The sequence below is a fragment of the Felis catus genome, chromosome C2 (genome assembly GCF_018350175.1).
Source record: "Felis catus isolate Fca126 chromosome C2, F.catus_Fca126_mat1.0, whole genome shotgun sequence".
Lineage (NCBI taxonomy): Eukaryota > Metazoa > Chordata > Mammalia > Carnivora > Felidae > Felis > Felis catus.
The window spans coordinates 50,969,201-50,989,621 of NC_058376.1; the positions used below are offsets into that span (position 1 = coordinate 50,969,201).

General features: G+C 33.8%; 1 pseudogene; it reads right to left on the bottom strand.

Annotated features, from left to right (window-relative positions):
* Positions 1–829: 829 nt before the first annotated feature.
* LOC111556484 lies at positions 830–918 on the bottom strand (annotated as a pseudogene).
* Between the last annotated feature and the right edge of the window lie 19,503 nt (positions 919–20,421).

Sequence of the window (20,421 nt, forward strand, 5' to 3'; positions counted from 1 at the left end):
ATGATATTTTACTTCCTGGTGGTTGCCTTGCACTTTTTATCTGGGTACTTTTTTAAAGTTTATTTATTTATTTTGAGAGAGAGAGAGAGAGAGAGAGAGAGAGAGAGAGAGAGAGAGAGAGAGATGGGGGGGGCAGGGGCAGAAAGAAAGGGAGAGAGAATCTCAATCAGGCTCCTCAGCACAGAGCCCTACGCAGAGTTCAAACTCACAAACCGTGAGATATGACTGAGCTGAAATCAAGAGTTTGACACTTAGCTAACTGAGCCACCCAGGGACCTTGTCTGGGTGCTTTTTAGTTGAATTTAGTTCAGTAACTTTATTAAGATATAGATCAGTATAATTCCCTCAAGTTATTAATTTGATAACTTCATTCAATGTCTTTCAGTTGTTTTTTCTCTTTATTTTCCATTTCAGGATCACCTATTATGTGTGTATTGAATTTCTTTGGCCATCTCTATACTGCCTCATGAGATGTAGCTGGCCCTAGGGTTAAGAATGTGCATTCTAATGAAAGCCTGATTAGCTTTCAGTGGCACTTCCATAATTTAGTTGCTGTGTGACCACAGAATAATTTAATCTCTCTGAGCCTCAGTTAATCCACTGAGTTTATCCACTGTAATATGAAAATAACATAATTTTCCTCAGAGGCTTTTCATGATGATTAAATAAGTTAATATATAAGGTGCTTAGAACAAGGAAGAAAATATGCAAGTTTTAGCTATTATTACCTCCTCTCTACTTCATTTATATTCTCTGTAATGACTTTTATTCTCTTATCTTTCTGTGTTAAACTTATTTCTCCAAATATCTTAATACTAATAACTGATTTTAGTAGTCTGTATCCTAATACCAACACTTTCAAATTTATGTAATGATTTTATACTACACTTGATCTTAGCCAAAAGGCCGAGAAGAGATTGTAATGATTTTATTACTATTTTGTTGTTCATAACTATGAGGGCAATGTGCATTTTTTCCATCTTCTTGTAATTTTAACCTCTTGTTGCTTGTTCTGTTTAAATTATTTATAAAAAGAGGGGCGCCTGGGTGGCTCAGTTGGTTAAGTGTCCAACTGAAGCTCAGGTCATGATCTCGTGGTCCATGAGTTCAAGCCCCACGTCAGGCTCTGTACTGACAGCTCAGAGCCTGGAGCCTGTTTGGGATTCTGTGTCTCCCTCTCTCTCTGACCCTCCCCCATTCATGCTCTGTCTCTGTCTCAAAAATAAATAAACGTTAAAAAAATAAATTATTTATAAAGCGACCTTTTTTTTCAGTAATTCATTTTAGATTGTTGAAAAAATTTGACTAAAATATATACATTTGAATTACATGTATATTTAAGTTGTATCTCTGGAGCCTGAAATTCACAAATCATCTATAATTTTAAATGTTTCTCTTTTAATGTGTGTGTCTATTCACAGCTACATATGTATTCAGATTTGATATGGGGCATTTCAATTTCTTTTAGTTTCAACTGTTTCTCTTTGTGTGTTTGTTCAATAATTGATGACAGATGAACATAGGTCACTGAGCCATTACCTGAAGGTGGAAAAACAAGTACTTTATATTGTAACTCTTCTGATTCAGATTTGGTTTGCTGATCTCTGGCCCCGGGGAGCAAGATGTGAAATGTTTATTGGTCTTAGCAGAATGGTTTTGAGTACATATTATTTTTACAGTAATTTCATTATCCAGGATTCTTCAAAGAAATAGAACCAATAGGGTGTGTGTGTGTGTGTGTGTGTGTGTGTGTGTGTGTGTGAACATACACAGAGAAAGAAAGAAAGAAAGAAAGAAAGAAAGAAAGAAAGAAAGAAAGGAAGGAAGGAAGGAAGGAAGGAAGGAAGGAAGGAAGGAAGGAAGGAAGGAAGAAATGGTCAGAAGGAGTTAACTCATGATTCCAGAGGGTGGCAAGTCCAAAATCTGTAGAGTTGATACCCAGGAGAGCTGACACTTCAGTTTTAATACAAAGGCCAGTAGACTGGTGACCTAGAATAGCCAGTGTTCCAGTTTGAATCTGAAGGTCATCTGCTGTAGAATCAGATGAAGTCCAAAGGCAGTGTGCTCCAGGAATTCTTTCTTGCTTGGAAGAGTTTTGTTCTATTCAGGCACTTAACTGATTGGATGAGCCCTAGCTATATTATGGAAGGAAATCTACTTTACTTAAGTCCATCAATTTAAATGTTAATTTCATCTAAAATTACTCTCACAGAAACACTCCAAATAATATTTTAGGTGGACAAAATATCTCTGGGCACCCACGGCTAGCCAAATGGACACACAAAATTAACCATCACAATTATCTTAGATATTGGAATGAACTGCCAGTTGATGAGAACCTTAATAATATTCGCTGGTTGTATTCTATCATAAATCAATGAAAGACTATAAGAAATAATAAAATTCTTTTTTTTCCAAAACCGTGTTTATAAAAAATAAAAGCCTAATTGAGGGAATAGAAAAAGTAAAGTCTGTATATAGACATCAGCCAATTTACAAATAGTCCTACTCAAAATTGGCAATTGAAGTCTGCTCATGTGGGAGTAAAATCTATTCTATAAAGAGATTTATATATAAATATCTTCAAACAGACATTCATTTAAAACAATTAAACATTGCATTTATTGTTCAAGACCAATATATTCTTTATCAAATTAACTGTGTTTGAACTTACTATTTTCCAATTTTAAAAACATGTCTAAAAAATAAAATTATGTTTTTTTAAAGGCCTGGAGGAAGTTTTTCCTTTATTTTAGAAAACCTCAGCTGCTAACTTTTTTTTTCAGCTAAATTTTGGACAATCTATTAATCTATTCAATTTACAAATGAAATAGTTTCTTTTTTTTTCTTTTTCTTCTTTTCTTTCTTTCTTTCTTTCTTTCTTTCTTTCTTTCTTTCTTTCTTTCTTTCTTTCTTTTAAATGAACTAATTTCTAAATATGGCTTTTAACATCAAGAGATACTGGCAAGGAACAGAGGACAGTATTAACACACCATGACTATTATTTCTCTTTACCGAATTAATGGTTGATTAATATATAATTGATTATATAAACTGAGTTGATGTTAAATTGGCATCTAAGCCATCTGAAAACATGGCAATTTATTTCTAGGCTTTGGTAACAGAAGTATTTGGAGAAGGTCACACAAAGTATCTTTTATTTAGCTCTTCTAAGGTTGATTTTTTTAAGGTTGATTTATTTCATTGAGATATTCAGAGAATGAGGTGTTAATGAAACACTGTTTCTTGTCAACTTCCATAGAGTGCTTATATGTGCTGAACACTTGTCTCAGTAATTTTTTAAAGCATGTTTAGCTCAGTACTTTTTATATAATAACATTTTTAATCCTTACAGTAAATCTATGATCTGTAGTAGGTAAATGAGTCATAGAAAGTTAATTACTTCCCCAAGTTCATTGTGGTAGTAGGTGATGGAGGCATGATTCAGTAGTTTGACTGCTGAGTCTGTGTTCTTAACCACTCCACTTTACTACTTCTACATCACAAGGCACCCATGAAACATTATTGCTAACAGTTCGTATTATATATGAAAGAGTTTGTTTAGTATGGTAGAAGATAAAAAGATACAAAAATAAAGATGCCTATATACCAAAAAAGATAAATGCTTATGCATATATAGCAGGGAAATATAAAATAGTACCCCAGAGAGAAACTATTGCATACCATCATGAGATTAGTAAAATCTTAAGATGGTAAAATAACATCAAGTGATAGCAAGGGTGGGATAAAATCATATCATTTATTCACCTTTAACAGGGATTTAAGATAATGCAAATCCCGTGAAAAAACAACTTGGCCTTTCTATTAAAATTAGATATGCATATAACTTCCATATATTCCTTTGACTTCTGACCGAGCCGATGGTATATAACCCAGAGAAATTCTTGAATTTGCCAGAATTATTTTCAATTTTTTCCATCAAATTTCCAATGTAATACATTTCAGGAGGAAGAATTTTTGTCTTCAGGGAGGCTGCCAGAAATATTTCCTGGTGTAATTTCAGGAAGACAGGTCATGGTTTGCCTCCATAGCAGGTACAGGAAAACTGCTAACAGCTTTGTTATTTCCTGATGTTGTATTTGGACATTTGACTTGCTTGGTGGCAGAGAAGCTTCTGGACCCTTTATCAGGAGATTTTCTCTAGTTCTAGCATATTTTACTTAACACTGACAAAAATTCTGGCTTTCTAAACTCTGCTCACGTTCTTTTAAAATTGTCTTCTTTTAACTTTACGTATGAGACAGACTGTCTACAGCAGCAAAAAAACAGCATGTTCTGTGGAAAAAGGGTGATTTAAAAAAATGCTTGACAGAGAATACCTGATAATGCCAAGCAATATGCTCATTAATGAAACCACTTTATAGACTACTTAAAAAGCAACTTTTGTATAGGAAGTTTAAAGCACTTTGCAGTAACCCTACAGATGTTTGTAGTATTAGTGTGAACTCAGTGACAAAATTTAAATAAGGAATGAAAGGGACGGGTATAATACACACGACAAAGTGGGAAATAAATGTTGCACGTACTGAATTCTAATTTTAATTTACAACAGAAAAACTGTGGTGACACTGGAGCAGAATGGCAGAGCACAGAACTTGGAATCAGAAGATAAGCTTTCAGCTTCTGCTTTTATGGCTTGGGCATTTGTGCGCCAAAGCCATAAAATGGTGGCAAACACTTGGTGCAATCACTTATAGTGCATATATAAGCCCAAGTTATTTGAAAATGAGAAGTACTATACGGTTACAAAAGAATTATTGGTCAACTGAGATCATGATTTATATTACAGAGGAGTGTTTGCTTTTGATTCAATTTTTCATATCTTTTCTTTTTCTAGGTATAGATCAGTAGTGGGTCAGATATATGTATTCTCTAATTCATGAACATTTAAAACTTTGATTAAATGTGTGGACACAGCATAGAATTCACTTAATTATGGCATGTGGTATACATAATTCTCATAAGTTCAATCTTTCATCACTTATTTTGAAAAATTAAAAAAAATTACAAGATGGATTCATGGATAGTAGAAAGAAGGACAGGTGTGTGATAGAGTAAGCATGTCGATATGTAGGTAGTGAATATGCAGGTGATTATTATACCATTATGTCAACTTTGCTGTATGCTTGAAATTTTTATAATAAAAAGTTGGGGAAAAAGGAATATGTGGCTCTTGTGAAAGTTAAAATTGCCTTTGTTTTGACTGAAATCCCGAAAGATAGCTTGCTAACAGAATGGATAAAAGAACAGGTTGCTGATGTGGAGTGAACTTCCTTTCAGGGAGCAGGAGAAAATAATACAAATTAATGTATGTCTTTAATTTTGCTGATTGCTTGGAAAAGCTTGCAGACATTCTAAACCCTCCTTAGATGTGTACTTGAGTACAAAAATTTTAAACAGGGTAAGTCTAGAGGAAGGCCTTAGAAACTTAACGTAATGTAGAGGAATTATTTGATGTAGAATTTCTGACTCCATTTAAAGTCTGCAATTAATTAATCAATCAACCCACATGCTATCTATTTTAAATATTCTATGCCTACTTAAAAGATGCTCACATTTTATGTTGTCATTTACTGCCTTCTAAATCATTCTTGCAATAGGCACTTTGTACCATAAAATTACTAGAAGGCTCAACTTACATTTTGCTTAAAATCATAAATGACTTTTATCTCAAAAGCAATAAACAAATAAATAATCAAAATAAACCTTAAACAAAAAAATCTAAATAAGAAAGGAGATGAAAAGGAATGGGAAAAAAGCAAAAAGGGAGGGAAAGAAAGAAGATGCTAGGAAGAGAAATATGAGATTCTCCTTAGAATAAAAATGAAATAGCAAACCAGTAATGTTTAGATGGGTGGACAATTTAACACTTTTATTTTGGGTTCATTTCACTTGAACTTACATTCCAATTTAAGGCTCAAATTCTGTATTGAGGATCTTTATATTTTCTTAACTCTCTCCCCCCATTTCCCCTCAAGATATTTTTATAAGTTGGGGTGCCTGGGTGTCATTCAGTTAAGCATCTGACTTCTGCTCAGATCATGATCTCGCAGTTCGTGAGTTCAAGCCCCATATGGGGCTCTGTGCTGACAGCTCAGAGTCTGGAGCCTGCTTCAGATTCTGTCTCCCTCTCTCTCTGCCCCAACCCTGCTAGCACTTTGTCTGTCTGTCTCTCTCTCTCTCTAAATTAAATAAACATTAAATTAAAAATTTTTTAGGGGCATCTTGGTGGCTCAGTCAGTTGAGCGTCCAACTTCAGCTCAGGTCATGATCTTGGAGTTGATGAGTTTGAGCCCCGCATGGGGTTCCTTGCTGACAGCTCAGAGCCTGGGCCTGTTTCGGATTCTGTGTCTCACTAGCTCTCTGCCCCTCCCCCTGCTCATGCTCTGTGTCTCAAAAATAAATAAAAAACATCAATTTTTTTAATTTAATAAAAAAATAAAATACTTTTTTAAGTTGATTTTTGGATATCACACAAAATGTACGTATTCTACTGCAGTGGGTCAAGGCACCTGGCTTTATCTTTTCTAAGTGATTCTTTTATATCTCAGGTCATTCTCAAACATTTACTTATGACACTTGATCTCATTTTGTTAACTTGTATCCTGACTTTTGAAGTATTCATGATTGTTGTTTCTGCCCTCTTGGCCCACTCAGGCTTGGTCCTTCATCCTGTCCTTCCAGTTCAGCCCTGTTAAGGTTGCCTAGGCCCACCTCCTTTATAATAGTGCAGATTCTCTGAAACCCATGAGGCAAGTGCCTCATCCCGTCCATGGCTTCAGCAGTTGACTCCATAATTATTGTTACAGAATCACCTCACTTCACACCAAAGCAACACTATGGCAGGTGCACACTTTTTCAACTGTCACCTTTTACATATGACTATGATACCATTCTGTATGAAACACTCTGTGATATTGTTTCTTCCAGAATCCAAAATGAGAAGGCCACATGCCCATCTGCTTTTAGCTTTCCTCTCTTCCTGAGGTGTCCATCTTTTTAGTAATTCCCACTTTCTTTTTGGACCAAAGTGCAGAAATGGAAAACGATGAAAGCCTGGTTTTCTGATACAGTTTTGTTTTTAATCATCCAAAGCCCTCTCTACATCCCTCACCAGCATGAATCCTTTTTTTTTTCTTTTGTTTCTAAGCAGAATCCACACACCTCTGTGGAGTAATGGGGTCAAGGTCTTGTTTTAAGGGTGAGAAGATTGTAATGGATGAAAAATCAATGAAGGAAATATATCCAGGAATTTCACAAAAATATTAACACTACAACTAAATTATTTATCCTGTATGTCAAGATTTATAAAAATAAAAACAATTTATAGAGGACAAAACTATTATGTGCCAATCTTATCATCTTTTTTCTTCATATTTATATCAAAATAATGTAGAATACATTAATGTACAATAATGTAGAATAAGTCAATTTTATCAATAAATATATTAAAAAACCAAAACTATTAATTCAAAATTCAAGAACTCAACATATTATTTATACTGTGCTGACAAACTCTAAAGTAAAATCTGTGAATTCCAGTATATGGTCATTGCTTTCTTATTAATGAATATGTTGTCCTTTCCATTGGAAATATCAATTTACCTAAGTTGCTTGTGCACCTGCTCTCTGATTCAATGATTCCATTGCTAGAGATATACCCAAGGAAAATGGGTACATGAGTTGATTAAAAAAAAGATGACACCATATGATTTCACATATATGTGTAATTTAAGAAAGCAAACAAATGAGCAAAGAAATAGAGCGAGAGAGAATGGCAAACCAAAAAATAGACTCTTAACTATAGAGAACTGATGGTTACCAGAGGGCAGGTGGCTGGGGGATATGGGTGAAATAGGTGATAGGGATTAAAGAGTACACTTATCATGATAAGCACTGAGTAATGTATAGAACTGTTGAATCACTATATTGTATACCTGAAACTAATATCACATCGCATATTAACTATGAATGTTAGAATTAAAATAAAACTTAAGAAAATCATTTTAAAAAGATATGTACACAAATTTTACTATTAGCTTCATTCCCAAAGGCCCCAAACTGGAAGTAAACCAAATGCAAATGAGTGATAAGAATGTGGCATATGCCACACTGATTAATCTCACAAATATTATGTTTAGAGAAAGAAAAAATGTACATGCTGTGTAATTCCATTTGTATGAAGTTCAAAACATGGATAAAGCTAGTATGTGGTCATAGGAGACAGAAAATGTGTTATTTCTGATATGTCAAGGAAGGTCACTAACAAGCCTTTCAGGGGTGCTAGGCATGTTCCATAGTTTGATAGTTCTATAGTTTGGTAGTTACATGAATATCTACATACTTCAAAGTAAATACTTACAGATTACTTAATTTTGTACTTTGAACACTTCACCATGTTGTTATACACCTCCCCTCCAAAAAAGAAAAACATATTTATATATGAAATAGGCTGTAAACTTACGTGTTCTTGTTTTTTTTCTGGAGGAAAGGTAAGTTATATTCCATACCAAAAAATATTAACTTTTTCCCCTAAAATCTTAGTTATTCGCAGCATAATCATATTAGTATTTGAATTTATTGCTGTCTTCCCTTTCTCTTTAGATGTTATTCATGCCAAGAAGACTGGCATGTGAAACTAAGTGAAACTCAGTGTTTAGATAAATACTTAACCTTACAACCCACAATAGGAGAGCGTATGGAAATTTCAGGGTCGTTTGGGCTAGTGGATGTATTTTCATGAATGTTGCTCTTTTCATGTTCTAGTTGTGTGAACTGGAGCACCTCTTTTAACCTTGATAGAGTATCCTTTAGTTTTCTCCTCTGTAAAACTAAATACTTTTAATACCTATTGTACAGGGCTGAGTTAAAAGGAATAATAGATTAAATGATTAAATAATAGATTAAATGCTTAAAGAGCAAATGATAAAATGCATCACCTAACATGTAGTCAGTTTGTATCTGTTAAATATCACCCCTGCATAATTTCAGACATAAGTGGAGTGATGTGGATAAAGGTGAAAGTGGAAAGATAAATAAGACTCAGCCTCTGTTCTTTGTCCATTTATAATCAGTCACAGTGAAACTAGGACACACAAGCCTAAAGATATATCAAAATAATTATACAAGGAGTGATACAAAGCAGTAGGGGGATTAAGCGTAGAAGAGTTTCTTTCCTCTGGGGCTCAGGAAAGATCATCTGAGGGACAAATACATTTGAGGCAGGCTTAAATATAATCAATGTTTACAGAGGTACATTATGTAAATGCTATATGTGTAGGAATGCAGAACATGTCTAGGAACCATAGATTTAGCTCAAATTTAGCATAAGTAGTTAATACATATAGCAAATTGTAGATACAACAATAGAAAGTAAGGTGGAATATATAGGTCACAGGTGTATTGTAAAATAACAGAAGTTCCATATTATGTCAGTGGAACAAAATAGGTCCATACGTATTTTGTATATGAAATAACACAAGTGTTATCATTTTCCGTCCTTCACTACAGAATGTATACTGAGGATGTTACTTACAAATACAGTAAAATACTAATAGCAGTACTGACAGTGCATTTAAAAGGATGCAAAACAATTCTTTTTTTAATTCTTAAGAATATAAGCAATTGGCCCTCTTAGAAATACAAGAAAACACTTGTCTTTCTAAGACAGATTTATTTATTTCTTTATGAGGAATAAACAGTCTCTGGAAAGAATCTGGTGAGAGTAAGAGTTGACTGTTCTTCTATAGCCTGAATATTTGTGTCTTCCCAAAATTCCTATGTTAAAACCTAACCACTAGTGAGATGGTATCTGGAAGTGGTGCCTTTGGAAAATCATTTGGTCACAAAAGTAGATCCCTCATAAATGGCATTAGTACACTTATGAAAAAAAAAACCACAGAGAGCTCCCTTGCCCCTTCTGCCATGTGATGCATGCCATGAGGACACAGCAGAAGAGAGCTGTCTATGAATCAAAAAATGGACTCTCACCAGACACCAGTTCTGCTAGAGCCTTGATCATGGACTTTCCAGCCTCCAGAACTGTGGGAAATAAATGTCTGTTGCTTAAGCCATCCAATCTGTGGTATTTTTGTTATAGTAGCCCAAAGGAAGTAAAACAACTGCTAAAATGGGGAGAGACTTACTACCTGGATTTTCTTTTAGACCCAGGTGAATAGGATTCTCCAATTTCTAGGGAGATCCTATTTAGCAAGGAGACTGTGGAGCCAAAGACTTTAAGACTCATATATTGACATAGATAGGACTACACTTCCTCTGGAGTCCCTAAGATAATAACAGCCTAGCTCTGAAGCTAAGATCTCTCTGTGTTCTGTGATTGGCCTTGTTCCCTCTTGCCTTAGGTTCCACCCTAGTATCATTCCCTCTTCTCTTCCACTCACCCTTGCCACCCTCTCCACGCGCACACTCACACACAAACACATGCATACATATTTTGGCATTTTGATGCTAAAACTGTCATTTGCTATTTGCTCAATATATCTAAAAATATAGTTTATAATCAAAAGTTACATTTAACTTATTTCTTTAAAGTCAACATTCTGCCTATTGGAAGACTGCAATTGCTTTCCTCCAAGTTAGAAATATTCTTTTAAAACAATGGTTTATTGAAGAATTACTATAAATGCTCAACATTAGAAATATGAAGAGTGCTGCTGCAATTCAACTGTTTGTGAACAATCCTGATGAGCATTTATCAGCCTGATCTAAAAGCTATTCCAGCAATTCATTCCTTTTCTTACACAGATACTGAAAAGATATTACACACATCTTGAAAAATAGTGATTTGAAATGCCTTACTAACATGGAAACAGTTAATGCTAAGAAAAAGAATCACGAATATTTGACAATAATGATGACTATGTTTTTGATTTTTCTTTATGTTACCTTTATCTAGACTACATCTCCATTAGTGGATCTAAGTTTTGTGAGCATTGAAGCCTATTAAATCATGGAACCCTCCACAAGAATATAAAATTATAAACACAAATTTAGGTACAGGGCTTTGGAATGACCAGTACAAGTGAAAGATTTTGAATCCTAGGTTTTGTTAGATTCAGGGCAAAATCATCCCAACGCATCATCTAAAATAGGAGCAACCCATTTCCGAGTACACACAAAATTGTGCTAATGTTTTCTTAGATTTCCTCTGATAAAAAATTTATGAGGAACTGTAAAATAATAATACATCCTCTTTTTTTTGATAGAGGTCACCTGATCACAAGGAATTTGAATCAAATATTTTTAAGGTGAAACAGTGTTTGTTCAATGGGTATCTAGCCTTACACACATCAGTGTTCTTATCTTAAATTTCTTTTTAAGAGATGCCTATTCTACATATTTCAATAAACAATACATTTCATTTTTATTTATTATTCTTAGTTGTATGTGACCTCTACTTGTTATCATTTTTGTTTTGTTCTCTTTTAATATACATTAAAATTTATATTATATATTTCATTTTATATTTTGTTCCTCTCTTAACACATAGCATATTTTGTTTATTTGACCAATTTCCTGAACGTATGAACTCTTGAACTCATATAAAAACAAGACTCCTAGGACTACTATCTGGCTTCACTACATGAGTCTGAGAGAAAACAAAACAAAAACAAAAACAAAAACAAAAACAAAAACAAAAACAAACGAACAAAAAACACCACCACCAACAACAACAACAACAAAAACCAACTTACTCACTTCTAGTTGGTTTTTAAATTTTGTCCATTTCTTCTACACCAGAAATGTCTTCATTCTTTGTCTGATCATTACATCAAACCAACCCTAGGCAAAAGCTTTTTCTGAATTGAAACTGAATTGAGTTCTTCTACTTCTCTGTATTTCAATGCTTCATTCAAAATTGTACTGAAGAGAGGATTTAGGCAGCTTCCTTAGCTTGTATCTTCTTATCGACAGTTTTTCATTTTCCTCTCAGTTAACCCAACCATTATTCAAAAGATATTAAAAACATAGATAGTTCCTCACTGACAAACCACCAAGGAACCATACTGAGCTCATTCATGAATACTACTGAATTCTCATTGTAATAAAAATAACTATTGCAACAAAAATAATCAACAGAGTTCATAAATATGTGTCTTGAGACTGAACTGATATTCCACATGATCTGCATTATTTAAAATTTACATATATTTATAAATACATAAAAGTAGAGATATGAAAATCTTGGTAAGAACTGAGACCTTGGTATATATTGGCCAAATCTCCTGCTAGTATAAAATATTTGACAAAGTTGGGTCCATTTACTCTAAATAATGTAAAATGACATTTAAAAATTATTTTAAAATGGATGTGGTATTTTGTATTTAAAAAATCCCGAACAATATCACTACCTGTGCAAAAAGAGCAACATTTAATAAAGGTTAAACAGCTTTCTTTGGCAAATGGCAAATTACATTGATCTCATTTCAATTTAATTTAATGTAATTCAATGAGTATAATTAAGCATTATTTATTTCACTGAACTGCATGATGGAAAATTCGTATAATGCAGATTCTCTATCATCAAGAAGACTGTATATTTTGAGGACATAGCTTATATAAATCAAAAATAAAACAGAATTTTAAATAATATTTAACAGATGCTTGAGAAGTACACATTTTTTAATCATTTGCTACATAATGTGTAAGAACACTGCAAGCTAAAAATGAGAACCATCGCTCAAAATCACCAATGTGACAAGATTTCTTTTTTTGTGTGTGACAAGATTTCTAAATATCTGTGTTAAATACTAAAATCATATCTAATACTGAAACATATTTTGGATTCATACACATAGCTCACTAACTTTATTATTTCATTTTAATTGAGACACAATTGACATATATAACATTGCATGAGTTTAAGGTATACAACATGCTGATTTGATACATGTTCATATTACAATATGATTACCAGGGTAGCTTTAGCTAAAACCTCCATCCTGTCATTTAATTATTTCTTTGTTGTGATGAGGTTCAGATGTAGTCTCAAAAACTTTGAAGTATATAATATAGCATTGTTAACTATAATCGCAATGCTGTGCATTAGATCCCCAGAACTTTTTCATATTTTAATTGGGAATTTGTACCCATTGATCAACTTCCCCACAATTCTTCTATACTCAAGCCCCCAGTAACTACCATTCTACTGTTTCTACAAGTGCATTTTTTTTAGACTCCACATACAAATGATATCATATACTGTTTGCCTTTCTCTCACAGATTTATCTCATTTAGCATAATGCCTTTAAGGTCCATCCATATTGTCAAATAGGCAAGATTTCCTTCTTGCTCCCGGTAATCCATGCAACTACTTTACACTTTTGATTAGAGAAATCGAACAATTTATAATTATGATATGTGAGAATTTACCACTGTCATTTTGTTCATTGCTTTCTGACTGTTTTGTAGTTCCACTGTTCTTCTTTTCCTCTTTTGTTGCCTATCTTTGTAGGCTGATTTTCATTGCTGGTACATTATGATTCCTTTCTCTTCATTATTTGTGAATTTATAAAGGTTCTTTCTTTGCAGTTATATAAGGTTTACACAAACAATGTTGTAGATTTAACAGTCCATTTTATGCTGAAAGCAATTTAACTTCAAGCTTATACAGAAATTACCCTCTCTCTTCCCATTTATGTTTTTAACGTCACAAGTTACCTCTTTTTTATATTGTGTATTCACTGACAAATTATAGCAGATATAGTTATTTTTAATAGTATTTTCTTTTAATCTTTATAGTTTGTTAGAGGTTAACCCACCATCATATTACAGAATAGTTTCATGAATCTCAGAATGTATCTTTACTTTCATCAGTATGTTTTATTGTTTCATATATTTTCAGGTTACTAATTAGTGTCTTTTCATCAAGCTTGAAAAACTCCTTTCAGCATTTCCTCTAAGGCAGGTGTAGTGATGACAGATTCTTTTAGTTTTTGCTTATCTGGGAAAGCCTTTATTTTTCCTTTATTCCTGAAGGGTAACTTTGCCATATAGAGTATTCTTGGCTGGCAATGTTTTTAATTCAGTACTTTGAATGTATCATCACCCCACTCTTTCCTGGCCTCAAAGGTTTTTCCTGAGAAATCTGCTGATAGTTTAATGAGGGTTCTTTTGTAGGTTAAAATATTTTTTTCCTCTTTCTGCTTTTAGGATTCTTTCTTTGTCTTTGAGTTGTGGCAGTTTCATTATAATTTGTCTTAGAGAAGACCATTTTGGATTGAAATAATAAGATGGTGTATTAGCTTCATGAACTTAGATGTCCACATCTGTCCCCAGGTTTGGGAAATTCTGTCATTTCAGGACACAGCAGGAAAGCAACCACATCCAAGCCAGGAGCACAGCCCTCACCAGAAACCAAACCCTCCAGAACTTCCTTTTAGATTTCTAGCCTCAAGAACTATGAGGAAAAAAAAAATCTCCTAAGTCACTTGTTCATGATATTTTGTTATGGTAGCTTAAGCTAATAAACACAGAGCACAACAAATAATTTCACTTCTATATGCATTATGTTCAAATGTAAAGAAATTCATGTTGATCACATTGTATAAAACCTATTTGTGTGATAGAAAAATCCTTCACTGGTAATATTTATCAATGAATTACAAAATAACCATCATTATGCCATAATTGCATTAACTATTATATATGATAAATATTATACTTTATATTAAATATAAATTCACTTAGATATCATTTTTAACTATTTAAGCTTATTTTTACTGTACACTCTTATTTGTCATTCTTTTTTTTAATAGGTAATTTCGCACACTAAAGAGAATATATGGGATATTGAAAAGTACAAATTGGTCATGTTGGTACACAAGATTAGGAGCTAGAAAATAATCCAGTGTAATGTCAGACTTTTACGACCTCATTCATTGAAAATATAGAACTGATTATTAGTTTGTGTATAGGAAAAACAATAGACTTAATTTTAGAATTTGGGCTGTGATAGCATTATAATAGATTTTCTAAGGCCTAAAGATAAGAAAATTGCCTCAAGAAACAATAAAAACTTATATTAAAATCTTCTCAAATCAGAATTATAATCATATGCCCTTCAGATATTCTAAAAATAAATATTAACTCAAACCACTCTTCTCATGCTTTCATATATAATTTCAGCTTTACATTTTATACCAATATTTTTAAAATCAGTAAAATAAAAAAATAAAAAGCTATCAAATTTAACTACGAATTTTGGAAATTACCTATTGTATTATTTAGGGTATTTGGTACCTCTGAAGATTACATTTTTTGGACTAAGTTGAGAAATGTGCATATAAAACATGAATTTTGATCAATTTAAATATTGCTGATTTATTCTTGTCCCCAGTTATATGTGTGCAAAAGGACAAACAGAAGTCTGACTAACGAGAGAAATGTCTTTTGCAGCTGAGACAAATTCACAGAGCAATACTTCTTCCCAACTCATGTTTTACCAGTCCAGAGAAGCTGTGCCAATACCAATCATATTCTATCATCCAGTACAGGGATTGCAATAAAGCTAGAAGCCTCACCCAGGATTAGATAATGTTTGGGGGAAACTTTATTATCCACTGACCCTGCAAGGAATGGCATAGAATGCAGAGCAAGAATCCTGGCAAGCTGTGTGGTGGTTTGTGAAAACAATCTGTTAGCTCAGAGAAAAATAGATGCCTCTGGGCCAAACTCTCTGTGCTTTTTTGCTCTTCTCTTCATATCCACCGTCTCACAAGATAGGTCAAATTCCAGTGCAAGGCATATGAAGCAAGTTTTAGGTATTCTGTTGGTTTGATTTTTATTTATTTTTTTTAATTTTTTTTCAACGTTTTATTTATTTTTGGGACAGAGAGAGACAGAGCATGAACGGGGGAGGGGCAGAGAGAGAGGGAGACACAGAATCGGAAGCAGGCTCCAGGCTCTGAGCCATCAGCCCAGAGCCTGACGCGGGGCTCCAACTCACAGACCGCGAGATCGTGACCTGGCTGAAGTCGGACGCTTAACCGACTGTGCCACCCAGGCGCCCCTGGTTTGATTTTTAAAATCCCACAGAAAATATCAAATTAATAATTAAATTTACTTTGCCTTTCTCTAAAGAAAACTGTATATTTTTTTCTTTCACAAATATTATATAACCAAAGATATCCAAAAGCACAAAGCAAAATATAAACTCTAGCTTTGTTCCAATGAGGTAAGCAGTTAGTTATCAGCTTCTAAAAAATTTTTTTGGAGAATTTTTCTTAAAAATACACATCCTCATTGTAAATGAGATGGGAACAGGAATGCCATATGTTAAGGGTATCTGAGGAGTCTGAATATTGGGTTTGTACACAATGGCAATGACCAAATACCTACTTTACTTCTAGGAAGGCAGTAAAAGTGCATGTTATTAGAAATAATGACCAACAAAAAGAGACTCATTTAAGTGAAAGTATTACTGTAAAAAAAATGGTGGTCTTCCTTCTTTTTGGTGTTCATTTTATTCCTATCTGGTATTCAACATAAGTATATTAATATATCATATATACTTATATAAATATATATAAACATATTAAAATGGATATCTAATAAGCTAGTAAAGAAATACATTAGTTAGCATAAGAGTACTTACATTTTATGTAGAAGACAGCACAATGTTTGACAGAATGGCAATAAAAATAATAATGGTATTACAGAATTTATGAACAGTGATAGATTTGGATGGCAGATTTTCAGGCTCATGTCATGTCTTTTCATGCAACTTCTGTGTATGTTGCCCCAGCTTATGAGTATCTCATGATTCAGTGAAGAAACATGGCATGAGTTTTCTAACAAATTAGCCAGTAGCATTTGACCCCATTTACTTGTGTACACCACACAGTGTGTTTTGTGATATTTGATTACTGAGAATAACTACAATGTGGTCAAGAAAAGAAGAAATCACTTGCAATAGTAGATTCCTCCCTAGTTATCTTGGTCATTTTTTTTCTCATGGGAAAATGTATTTATAATGCAGTCAAACCATGCTCTAGCACAACCGAATGTTAGGTGGAGCTTGCCCCTTCCTGCCTGCCTGCCTTCCTTCCTTCCTTCCTTCCTTCCTTCCTTCCTTCCTCTCTTCTTTCTTTCTCTTTTTCTTTCTTTCTTTCTTTCTTTCTTTCTTTCTTTCTTTCTTTCTACCTTTCCTTTCCTTTCCTTTCCTTTCCTTTCCTTTCCTTTCCTTTCCTTTCCTTTCCTTTCCTTTCCTTTTTAATGTTTATTTTTGAGAGAAAGAGAGGGAGAGAGCAGGGCAAGGGCAGAGAAAACGGGGGACAGAGGATTCAAAGTGGGCTCTGTGCTGACAGCAGAGAGCCCAATGCTGGGCTCAAACTCACTAACCATGAGATCATGACCTGAGCCAAAGTCAGATGCTTAACCCACTGAACCACCCAGATATCCCGCTTGGCCCCTTTGTTTAGCATGAGCTGTGTCATATACAATTGTGTAAATTCAAGAATTGCCTACTATGCCCTCCTGCTTTCATAATCACATTTGTTATCTCCTCTTCACCCTACACTACTCGTAACCCAACTTGCCACCCTAAAGAAACTGTCAGATAATTAATTAATTAATTAATTAATTAATTAATTATTAATTAATAAACTAATTCAAGTCGAGGTGTCAGTGTTTCAAATGGTTAATCATATATTTTGGATACTGGTCCATAATCAAAAGAAAGAAAGACATCTTACATGTGTCATTGCATGTTTTTTTCTCAAAGTATTTTTAAGCAAGATGAATGAACTTCATATCACTTTGATCAGTGTTTTCGAACTTCAGTGTGCATTAGGGCGTTATCACTTAGAGGACCTTTTAAAATCTGACCATGAGACTCATCCAGAGACTCTAGTTTGACACATATGGGGTACGGTCTGGGAATCTGTGTTCATGAAGCATAGCCAGGATTGGAAACTACTGATTAAATCATAGTTTTGAACAATAGCAGCTACAACAAGTTTACATATTGATTATTATTCTAATCAATGCGCCCCTTGCCCCCAAAAAGAGAAAAGTCACACTCCAAGTAACAGATGGCATCCTGAGTCTAGGCAAATGCAGTCGTTTAGGAAATATTTTATTTAACATTCAGTATACCTGCTCCTAAAAATTCCAAGCAATTTTTGTTTGTTTGTTTTAATTTTGCTTCACAGCTGAGTATCATTGTATTATTCTTTGAGGGTTCACTTTGTTCTCACTGCTCATCTGTATCATGCTCAACTATTTTCTGTAACTAGAGAAATCTCAAAACAGGTGTTTAAAAACACTGCTATTTTCCATTTGGCTCACAAAAGGAGAACAATACAAACAGCCGTTTCCCTAAGCTTTGGATTTGCACCAGTTAGAAAGTGCTATAACAGAAGCAATCACTCAGAGCAAGTAACATGTATTCCCTCTTCTGGGAAAGGTACAGGACACTTGAAAAATCGATGGTTTGTGGGACTAGCATTTATGAAAAGGGAATAATCAGAATGCTGCTGTGATGAGAATAGAGAATAAGGAACATAAATATGAACATATTTGTGTGTACATATATATGTGTATATGTGATATTAAATTATATACATATGCATTATATATCATATAGCCACATTAATATATATAATAATATTAAATATTAAAATATATATGTTTTAGATGACCCCAATTATGAGATTATTATGTCTTTTACCCTCTTTTTATATCAGTCAACAGAAGATGGCCCAAACTATTAGGTCATCCTTAACCCCTGCACCTAATCTCTGTGTAAGTCTTCAAATACCTATTCTGTCTCCTTATGTCACCCCTTCTCAACTCCTAAAATGTTTCCTCTTTGCTTTATGATATTCATCCTCAAAATGATTTCTTTTTTTTTTTTAATTTTTTTTTCAACGTTTATTTATTTGTGGGACAGAGAGAGACAGAGCATGAACGGGGGAGGGGCAGAGAGAGAGAGGGAGACACAGAATCGGAAACAGGCTCCAGGCTCTGAGCCATCAGCCCAGAGCCTGACGCGGGGCTCGAACCCACGGACCGCGAGATCGTGACCTGGCTGAAGTCGGACGCTTAACCGACTGCGCCACCCAGGCGCCCCAAACTGATTTCTGATCATACCCATAACTTTGTTACTCTAACAGAAATTTGCCCTTCCTTGAAGACACTGGTGCTCCCTGCAGCTCTCTCAATTTCTGATAGTTTCTATTTTATTTTATTTTATTTTATTTTATTTTATTTTATTTTATTTTATTTTATTTTTTATTTTATTTTATGTATTTTATTTTTTATTTTATTTTATTTTATTTTGCAACTTTCATACAACTGAATCTAGATGTAAGTTACTTTACTCCTTTAGTCCTCATCAGTATGTTAAAATTGTTTTTGTCAAGTATATCTATGCTTCTATGTTTTTAAATCCGACTATTATTCCTCATGTTTATGACTAGTCTTCATCTTTACTGATTTAAAGGTGATTTGACCCAATTGATGATTCTCTTCTTTGATGCACTTTCTTCACATTGCATCCAGAATACCACCATTGGCTTTCCTGCTACATCACTGATTAAGCCTTATCAGTTTCTTCTGATGATCTCTTCTTTTCTTAATGGCATCTGTTGGCATCCCATGGGAACTTAGAGTTCTCCCTGGCTTCTTCCTCCAATCCTACATTTAACTCATCAGGAAATCCTGTTAGTTCTACCTTAACTTTCTCCTAAATATGACCTTCCATGTCACTTTCCTATTACCAATTTCTCCCACCTGGATTACTACAAGTGGCACACAACTAATCTCTTTGCTCCCAATTGTGTCTCAAATCATTTAGGGACTGGTTTAAGATAAAAATAGTCAATTAATTGCTTACAAAATCTTAGAAGACAAAAGTCTATGTGACTGCCTTAGTTTTCAATTTTACAATCATAGAAAGACAGAACTGTTGCTGTCCAGGGTCAGAAGAGAGGAAGAAACAACAGATCACTTTAAAACTTCTCTACAACCCTAAAAATGGGTAAAATGCCAGGGAATCTCAGAATGTTAAACTTTGCATCTGGGAAGGCCATGCATATGCTCATAATTGTCAACAGAGGAAGAAGAGGAAGAAAATATCTCTACCTCTTCACTTTCTGACAATAAATTACAAGGTCACTCTACTTACACAGTAAATTTCCAGCCATCATACTTCTTCACTTTCTCTATTGGCTTTTAGTCTCCAGTTCCAATATTTAATAGGAGAGACTACTTGAAAATATAGGAAGTTGTATCCTTATAATGTATGACATGTCTGGTATTTGGAAACAGAAAATAATAAAATTTTATCTTGGCTAAAATAGAATTCCACTAAAACATTACAGTCATAAAAATTATGTTTAATTTCATAATCTAACCAGTATTAATAGATATTTATTG